Source organism: Cucurbita moschata, unplaced genomic scaffold, assembly GCF_002738365.1.
Source record: "Cucurbita moschata cultivar Rifu unplaced genomic scaffold, Cmos_1.0 Cmo_Scf00006, whole genome shotgun sequence".
NCBI classification, from domain to species: Eukaryota; Viridiplantae; Streptophyta; class Magnoliopsida; order Cucurbitales; family Cucurbitaceae; genus Cucurbita; species Cucurbita moschata.
In genome coordinates, this window is record NW_019268522.1 from 5,538,304 (window position 1) to 5,546,801 (window position 8,498).

Below are 8,498 nucleotides of genomic sequence, written 5' to 3' on the forward strand. Positions count from 1 at the left end.
GTTATGTGGTCAGTCTGACTGAAAAAGTAGCAACTGTAGAAGAGATTCTTCTCACTACTTTCTTTTGAGGAAATGAAAATGAAATAGGTAGGCTATAACAGAGTCTGATCGGATTAGTTCAATCTCTAATCCATCTTCCTATTGAATCCTCCACTTCTGAGGCTAAGCCAGATAGATCTGACTTTTTTCCTATGAACCAGAAGTCAAGTTAGGATCCGTCAGCCTGGAAAGGTAGAAATAACTAGCCTAAGTCATTAGTCCTAATAAGCAGTTTCGAAAGCCTGATATTCAATTCCCGCCACTTCCCCGAGTTCAAAAACGTATGGATTTATTCTCAATCTCGTTAAGGTAGCCTGAGGCCTTATAACCTTATAAAGAGAAGTAGGATCAAAACAAGAGTCACTCAGGAATCAAGTCTAAAGGATTATGGTTCTTCAACCTTCTTCCCCGATGATGAAATTCCTAATTTAGTTGGCTTTCCTGGGAAGGGGGGCAGAGCCTGAAAGCATCCTAAGACTAAAGACCGCAGCTCTTCAGTCCATTCTTGAAGTTGAAAGCAGGAGAAGCAAGTCATCTTCTACTTCTGACTAAGTTGCAGTCTAATAGTCCGTCAAAGTCTTCGTGAAATCCCATCTAGCTAAAGCAAAGCGAGATCCAGAGTTTACTTCAGATGAGGTGGACAAGGCAAATGCCGACCTGACTGAAGAAGCCCGAAATATGTATTTAGATTATGATTTGACACGCCGTACCTGAGACATAGAAAGCCAAGGAGAAGTCAGTCTCTTTAGTTATGGAAGCTGGAGCATTGAGAACTCTGAAGCCGGAGCAAGTTCTTCCATTATCTATTATCAGTGATACTCCATCCAGTACTTAGCTTGAGAAGTTTGTCGCATAGTAATAAGTAGTTACAAGCCAGGCAGGTAAATGGGCTTGCTCTTTGATTTGAAAGGATAATCCGATCCTTTAGCAGTTATAGGAGAAGGAGTAGCATCGAATCTTTCCGATTCTTCACTACACTCAGTCTATAGAGGAAATAGAATCCTTATGGTTTTCGGAGATTCACTTTGCCTTCACTGACTATGACTCAATGGAAAACCCTGTTTTCGAAGTTAATGGGGGAAATTACACATTCTTACCTAAAGCCTAAAGAGGAATGCAAATTGCCTAAAAGCACAACGGAAATCCAGTCTCTCTATTGAGCTCAAACCTCCGATGAACCCTTAACTGAGGAAAGCAAGCGTAAGAAAGAAGAAAAGAACCCTTGGCCTAAAGTCTGGGAAAAAGCTAGCATGATTGTAGCAATCCCCGAAGCAAGGAAATATGTCTGAGTGCCTTCCTTTATTCCCCCGTAAACTAGTCCTCGAACTATAGACAAGAAAGAGCATCCATCACGAACTCGAAAGAGCTAGCCTGAGCATCCTACTATCGAGATTTATAGGCTTTAAAGCTAGTCAAAAAGCAAGCATCAAGCAACCTAGTTTGATTGACTTACTAAGGCAGAGAAAAACAACTCATGGAATGAGTCATTCAAGCTGTCTAAGCTATAGGATCAAGCTTTCTTTCAAACACCCTCTCTCTGTTCACGTCCGTTGGTCTATAATTGATATCGAGAGATTCTTTTAGTGGGGCCCATAGACCTTTAGTCTTTATGGACTTCCTAAAGCTATAGAATCCCGCCCGTAAGATATATATAAAATGAAGTATGGGACTACCTATTTGCAATCCCTACTAGAGACATAGAAGCAGGATCAAATCAGTCATTATCTTTCTATTTCAGTACTTTTAGTTACTTTCCCGGAGAAAGAGAAAACATCAGTCTGACTGACGAAATGCCTTAACTATTTCTCATTCAGTTTGGATAAGTGTTCTAAGAGCTAATTCATTTCAGTCTTTAACTCACCGGACAGCAAATCAGATCTATCTGACTGTAGACAGAAAAGAACCTTTGATAACAAGTCTTTCTATTGACTTACAGGGGAAAGAAATTGCGTTGAAAGCAAAGATCAGGCAAATTCCCTGAACTAGGAAGGGGGGAAGACCTGCAAGCTAAGACCAAGAGAAGTTGTACCTCTCCTTATTCGACCTAAGAAGCCTGAAGCCTGACTTTGGAAGTTGCTGTTCTCACTTACTCCTCTATTTTACTCCATAAGCCATAGATGAAGGGATTGAATTCTTATTCATTTTCCTTCTATTCTATTCTATTATCTTACTACAGATCCAAGTGTAACTCCAAAGTGAAGTAGGAAATCCGTCATAGGCGAGTCAGAAGTAGCAATCTTGGACGCATCTGCTCCGAAGGAGGAGTTTACTGCTTGAGGACTTAGTCAGCTTTTCTTTTTACACCGACCTTTCCTTTGTGTATGAAAAGTACAGACTTTCATCCTATGGATATTCTGAGCTGTAACTCAAAAAAAGAGTTTGGGACCGAACTTTTAACCAGAGTCATTAGATCAGGTTTCGATTCCTATTTATCTTGTTGTGCTTGAGGAAATTGAGAATCAAGCTAGTAGGAGTTAGCGCTAAGATTCAGACTAATTTCTTTATCAGTTACAGAAAGACTAGAGATAGGAAGTCTGAAAGTCAGAAAGAAAGCACTTCCTTACGAGAATACAAATGCATTGGAAGAAAGTAGGCCTGGAAGGCAGTAATGTGACTGATCTTTTGTTACATGCCAGTACTTGAGAATAAGGAGCTTCTTTATTCGTTTTCGTTTTATTTGGCTGAGCATTAAGCACTACGAAGTCAGAAGCAGCAGAGAACTCATTCGATATAGTAATTACCAAAGCCGCTGCCGAAGATGAAGTATGAAGTACTGAGTGAGAAAGAATGACTATTGATCTTAATCCCCGATGGTGAGAATCAAGTATAGTTAAAACCTCAGCGTCAATCTCATTTTCTTTGATTGGTCTTTCATCCTTGGTAAATAAAGCCAACCAGCGATTTAGAAAGTAGTCTATCTTTCAATCGACCCGTAAAAGACTGAGAAAGGCCTATAGGACTCTATAGTTGGCAATTCTTTTCTTCCAATTACCTTGTAGTAGAAAGCATTGGCAGAATGGGAAGGTAACTAAGGAAGTTAGAATGTCTTCAATTCATCTTTCCCCTCCTTCCTCAAAAGTTGTGAGTGCAGGCTTTACCCAGAGATAATGAATGTCTTTATTGATAGCCTTGGGAAGTATATTCAGTCCTGTCTTTCCTTCTTGGAAAGTCAGAGGAATGGTTAGGAATTCTTAAAGACTAAACGAATTTACCGTACTTTCCTAAAAATGAGTAGGAAGATTGGCCCAAAGATTGATTGAATTACTAAACTCGGGTAATTAATTAATTACTTCCTATTATACCTTTTCATCTCTTTCCCAGGAAGTCTTATGGTAGTCAGATGAGATTCAAACTAAGTAGCTTGAGAAGTTAGTGTAGTAGTTTGAAAGAAAAGTTTGGTTGAATACAGGCCTCGTGCAGGATACAGAAAAGTTGACATTCATTGAAGTGTAGAAGATCCTACATTCCCAAACAAGGGGATGAAATTACAAAACCTGCTGAATCTGATCTTGTAGGCCTGTAATATTACCTAGAAGGTAACTCAGGAATCAAGCAACTACTAAGGCTAAGCCCTGGGAACGAGAACAGATCTGGCAACAAGTCAGTCTATTCTAATCCCTGAGAACTGCCCATTGAATCTGAACCTTCTGAACGGAATAGGGAAGTTTCCGTTCTGGAGGATGCTTGCAAGTTTTATGTTAGAGGTTAGAGCAAAAGCTAGACTTTAGATAGAAGATTCAGTCATTCACATGTCTTAATAAAGCCAGAGCAGAGAAGGTAGACTTTTGATTTTCCTAGTAAAGGGACTCTCTAGTTGTTGATGTTCAGTCTCGTCTTTCCCCTACTGCTTCTGATAAGGCCTCAAAGGTGGTTAGTCAGATTTCATAGTTCTAGTAAATCAGTCATTGGATTTAGATTTAGTGTGTAGGCTGTACTTGACTATTTCTTTCTCATTATTTCTTTATAAGGATTCTCACTATGAATACGAAAGAGGTTTCCCGCAAGTATCCGATTTCTTTCTCCGTAATACATTTGTTGTTAAGGAGTCAGAAGAAAAGAAAGATCAGGCAACCTCAGTCTCTTCCCGGAATTCATACCAGTCAGTATTGATTGAACTCGTCCCGGATACTCTTTTCTATATTTCAATGAATGGTTCAGTCCTTGAGTTCCTTTGTTTCGTCTAGGCTAAAGTTGAAGTTAGAGCTAAGTTATAAGGAAAATCAGCTACTAAGGAAATTACCTCAGGCTGATCTTCCCCGTCCGTAAAGAAATAGAATGAAGAGCTAGAAGTGCCTTCTTAGTTCATTCCTTTAGCAGCGAACTGATCTTACGGATCTTCTCCCTTTCCATATGAAGTGATAAAAGGAAAAACCTTGGCCTGCCCAAGATCAATCAATCTCGCTATTTCTTCCTCCTTTCCTGTCCCAATACGTAAGAAGCAATTTCAGCCTAACTCTTAGTCGAAACTAAAGTCATGGATTCTTATCCAGCCTCTGATCTGACTATTCCTCAAAGGTTCCTGAAAAAACGTAAGGAAAAACAAGACAAGAAAAGGCCCTCGGACAAGGATCGATCTCCTATGCCCTCTTATCTTAATCCATTCAAATACCCCAGGGAATGAATAACCTCAAAAAGCCTGTTAGTTGCTTCACATTCAAAGGCCAGGAACCTTTTTTTCACCAGAATTAGGATGGCTTTTCATCGAAGAAGCTACTGATGACTGAATTCCTGATAATCGAATCTGTTTAGTTAGGCGGACTCTCTTTGCTGATAGTGAGTAGCCCAGAAAAGCCAAAGAGCAGCCGGATGAAACTCTAAGTCTGAAGCAGGAAGTCAGTCTTGATATGATGATTGAGTAGAGCCTACAGCCTTATATTCCGGAAGGAAGGGATTCTCTTGTTACAAGCCCCGATCCTTGTCATGTGGCCAGCTTTGATATTGTCCTACATTACTTAGCCGCCTACTTCAAAAGCAGGTAAAGGCCTTAAAGCAAGTCGTATTGACCGACAAACATGCCCTACTCTTTAATAACTAAAAAAACTACTTCCAATGTCCCGTTACGATTAACAGGACTAACGCAGACTCGAAAGAGCAATAGTGACAATTAGACTACTGTAGAAAGTCGTAATGGCAGTCGCAAGCAATTATCTTTATCCAGCCTCAAGCAATTATCTTTATCCAGCCTAAATAAACAGACTAACTTCCTCATAATCTACCTTTCATTCTTCTCACTTCTTTCGCTCAGTCTTCCGGTTCAGAGGTAATGAGAAAGAGAGTTTGATTCAACTAGCTCCCCCGCAACTGATGAGTAGACTTTTCCATCTCTTGCTTTCAACTACCTTGACTAGATAATTGATTCTGGAGGGACTAGGAATCGAATAGGAGGAAATAGCCTGTAACTTCCTACTAGACAGACTGATTAGGTTCAATCTTCTTTAGTCACCCGGAAATGAAGGCCAAAAGACCCCAAGTCCTGGATTTCTCACTTCTTTACTTATCTCAGGATCAAACTTATGGTAATTACACAGCTACTTCGTTTTTTAGGGCTACTTCTGTGGGATATGATAAAATACTGAAACTAGAAGAGAAGGGCAGAAGGGATCCAATTCTATTCTACTGCTTGAAAAGCCTATTTATCTGTTAATGCCCTACTCTGATAATATGATCTTTCCGCTGAGGAATCAAAATAAAGAAAAGAATATCTCACTTTAGACTGAGTAGCCTAAGAGGAATGAATCAAAGGGTTTTGACTGAATTTACGACTTTAGATGCATTAAGGGCTTGCAAAGACTGAATTATTATAATTAGACTTGCCTTATGGACTTCGTAGTGCTTTCCTGCTCAGTCTTCACTCTCCCCTGAAATTCATTAAATGGAAACCTCAACTCATTTTTTTCTTCTTCCTTACATCCCTCTCAATCAAAGAGCCGGGGACCTTGAAATAGCAAATTCACTGAGCACGGCAAGACTACTTTCTAAATCGTAGGATTAATGTCTAAGTCTATCTCGAAGCTCCTACTTATCTTATGACTGACTTCTTGCCTCTACAGGATCTGTAGAAGTAGGCTAAAGTAGAGACTTGACATCTTGAGTACCACTCAATCTTCATATGTCATATGTCAGTCCTTACTTGCTATCCCACAGAAAGGTCTTTTACGAAGACTATATGACTTGCAACCAAAAGAGAAAGATGACTTGCTACTTGCTTAACCGATTTCTTGCTCTCAGGCCGCCTCTCAACAATTTGATTTGAAGCAGGCTACTTTCCTATCTTTCTAAATCCCAGGCCCTACCAGAATAGAGTAAGTCAGAGCTTTTTGCAAGGAATTAGTGAAAGGTCTTTAGTGACCCAAGGTTCTTTTATGTTGGGACTTAGTCATCAACAGCTGCTACCTCACTAAGCTACCGGGCAGAGCCTACGAATCACTTAGCTGCTAAAAATGGATAAGATCAAAGAATATCTTACCGGGGAAGAGAGCTGGACTCAATCTCAATCTGAATTTGAGGAAAGTCCATTACATTTGTTTGAAAGACTTTACTAGATTTCTACTTTCATACTTGACTACCTTAGCTGAATTAGGACGGAAAGTGTGACATACTTCAAATCGATAATTAATCCCTTCTAAGGCCAATCTTCCATATGAAGACAGAAAAATGAATGGGAAGCGGAGGCTATTTCCTTGAAACCTAGCTTTCCTAACTCTAACTACCAGATCTTTTGGTCAAGAGGCATTCTCTAACTGATCTATCAAATGCTCTTTAACAACTAAGAAATCAAGGGCAGGAACTAACTGACAACTGACCTACTATATAGCTCTAACTTGAAGCTATCCTTGTGAAATTGAATCCCTAACTTCCCAAGGAGTGGAGAATATGAATATAGGATCTGATTGAGCTGCTAACTTGAACTTCCTCAATTCAACTGCCTCCCTTTTTAGTATTAGTAAAAGAACAAGAGCTAGGGGTTTACTCTTTGACTCAATGAGTGGGAAAAAACGGGCACATTCTTCCAAAATACATGACTCTGGCTTCTATGTCTTCTCTTGCAGCTTATGACTGATTAATGAATGCAATAGTCATTCTGACTTCGTAGTGCTTATCCCCTTTAGACTTCGAACTTCCTTTCCTACCAGGGCTTTAAACGAGCAAGAAAGAAAGAAGACTAGGCCCTTGCATTAGACTTCCTTGTTGTCTACCTTTGCTTTGGAGAGGAAGTATGGGCAAAAATGAGATTTCCGTCTCGTGGCTCTACGTCTCTCTGCCTTGCTTGCAGCTCATTCTCAATAGTTATGGCCTTGTCACTCAATCGAATGAGTTGTTATCTCTCCAAAAGCAGTCAATCTTCTTTTTGCCTCCCAAGGACTTGATAGATTCTATGTTTTTTGTCTTTTTTTGCTTGAAACTCTCAAATCTGATGAAGCAAGAGAATGCAACAAAATAGAAAGATCAAGGATTCTCTAGTCAAGGGTTTTTCTTTCTTGGAGAGAATGAAAGACTTGATAAGAGAGATTACTGAAGATATGGCGCTTATGGCGTCTCAGGCTGATTTTCTTTCTTCTTAGTTACGGTTTTTGAAATAGGAGGAAGAGGTTGTCATTGTACGTGATTCAATGGCATTAGGTATATAATAGGCTTGAAGAGCCTGATAATGGAGATGATTCGATTTAAGGCATTGCCTCCGTCAGACTTTTCAGGAGGGTAAATTGCCTGATCTTTCTTTTCTTCTTACTTGCTGCCTTATCTGATGAAGCTAGGGAATGCGCAATAATAGAAAGACTTTTTCTCAGGCTTCTCTTCTCACTTACTTTCTGGTAGGTTTTAAAGTCAATCTGAGGATATAGCTGTTTAAGGAAATTAAAGTATAGACCTTATTCCATCTTACTTGACTTCGTAATACTCTTGTTTTCGGTTTCCGAGTTAGACTGATTTCCAGATATCTTTGACTAGGAATTCCCTGTAACTTACCTTATCAAAGACTGCTGCTCAATCTAAGTACGGAATCGAAAGACTGATCTCTAGATATCTCACTCAATCCTACTGCTTGCTTTTAAAAGGCATTCTCATTCTATGGAAGTCTAACTCAATAGTTCGAGTTCTCTTTCTAGTCACTCTTCTGTCTCAAGTCGGGGCTTGTATTGAAAGAGAAAGACTAAGTCATTCAACGGTCCTTGTGCTTTCCTAACTATATCGTCTTTCACTTCAACAAATCATGCAACATCAGAAGATACCTGATAAGATAAGGAATCAACTACAAGGGGAATAAGATTCGGATTACCTTGTAGATCGAATATCTCAAACCAAGAACACTTTGTTTGAGATTCGAATCACTCCAGAAGCAAGATCGATCATATCTAGCTTCAATGATTCTTGTTGATCAAATATCTCAAACACTTGTTTGAGATTCGAATCACTCCACAAGCAAGATTGATCATGTCGAGCTTGAATGATTCTACATGCAA

At 39.5% G+C, this 8,498-nt stretch overlaps 1 long non-coding RNA gene across 1 annotated transcript in view; it reads right to left on the reverse strand.

Annotated features, from left to right (window-relative positions):
* Positions 1-6,794: 6,794 nt before the first annotated feature.
* LOC111444102 overlaps positions 6,795-8,498 on the reverse strand; it is a 24,087-nt gene continuing 22,383 nt past the window's right edge. Inside the window, exon 3 of the long non-coding RNA XR_002710640.1 lies at positions 6,795-6,866. This is a non-coding gene — a long non-coding RNA (uncharacterized LOC111444102). The remainder of the gene's footprint in view (positions 6,867-8,498) is intronic.